Genomic DNA, 1,639 nt, shown 5'->3' on the forward strand with positions numbered 1-1,639 from the left:
AGAACAGGAAATCGACCGCTTGGTGGACAAGAAATTGGTCGTGTTGTTGGGAGGAGTATGAAGGGGTGGTAGTTGTGGGGTTATATATGTATATACGTACATGTATATGTCCATATATCTGCGTGTAAGCATCCGTACTTATACGAGTAGGTGTGTACATTCCTACATCCACGTCCGCACATACGCCTTCGCCACACACGCGCGTATATATATATATATATATATATATATATAGGGGCTATTTTCATGATTTCCACGCATTTTCAATGCCACTACTTATCAACGAATAGTTTGATAATTGTGTACTTATGGGTCGTAAATGTGACTGAACCTCTTCAGAGAAGTCTGTTGCTACTTCTGAACTTGCAAAAGGTATATCAACATTAGAAACATCTAAAAAAAATTGGAAGATATCACCAATCTGTGAAAATATTTGTTTCAGCTCTTACGAAGATGCGCAAGGTAGTCGACAAGGCTCAGTCGAAGGTTATTTCTCAACGTTCTCTGCCACGATTTAAGCGTGAAGCTGTAAAGTACCCAGGGCTTACAAGTGGAGAACTTTTCAAACGCAATGTCGTCGTCTGAAAAAGGTCGGTAAACCAGTGACATCAATTAAAAGGACTCTAAAAAAAATTACATTTACAAAATCATCTGAAATGGGCATCAGATAATATAAAGGTCGACTTTTCGAAAGTTTGTTGGTTTGTTTATGGACGAGACTCGTACTACCCTTGATATATGGAGCAAGTGATTGGTTGTAAATGAACGAGATCGCCGTAAACGCTGGAGACGCCAACAAAGAGGAGGCATCATGATGTGAGCAGGTATTATTGGGGGTATTATGGTTGGTCCTTGGAAGTTCTTGACTGTATTAAAATAACCGCGGATGCTTAGATAGCCTGTTTGATGGAGCACCTTGAAACTTGGCTAAATAAGCAAAGCATCCCCTTCAAGACAACCATAATATTCATGCAAGATGGCGCGCTCTCGCACTCAGTGAAGAAAACAACAAGTTTTCCTGAACAATCAGGCTTTTGTGGGCCTCGGAAGATGAAGTGGCCTGCCTGTTTATCCCGACTTAAACCCGATGGAAAAACATGTGGAGCATTCTAAAGCGACGAGTTTACGAGAATGTACACAAATCTATGAGCAAAAATGAAGATTGGCACGCAACAGTAGATACATCTTGTGGTATAACATCAGAGGAGATCTGGAAATTAGCATGTTTCATGGACCTGCGTCTTTTCCAACTTATTTCAAATAAACGCTCATATATTCCTTACTTTTGAACGATGTTTGTTTGTTTCTATTCCTACTATGTTTACGACTGTATGTGTATATTCCAGTATATGCATCAGAATATCAAATTACTATTTTCTTGTTTACATGAGATTTAAGTACAAGTCGCTGACGTAAATTTGGCAAATGACCTTTGTTTCTGTGTTACATAGCTAATAAATTTGAAACGCAGTGTGTATATATACATACATACATGCATGCATATATATATATATATATATATATATATATGTATGTTTGTATATATGTATATATATAACTATATATATGTATGTATGTGTATATATATATATGTGTTTGTGTATATATATCTATACATATATATATATATATATATATA

The sequence above is a fragment of the Octopus bimaculoides genome, chromosome 15, assembly GCF_001194135.2.
Source record: "Octopus bimaculoides isolate UCB-OBI-ISO-001 chromosome 15, ASM119413v2, whole genome shotgun sequence".
Lineage (NCBI taxonomy): Eukaryota > Metazoa > Mollusca > Cephalopoda > Octopoda > Octopodidae > Octopus > Octopus bimaculoides.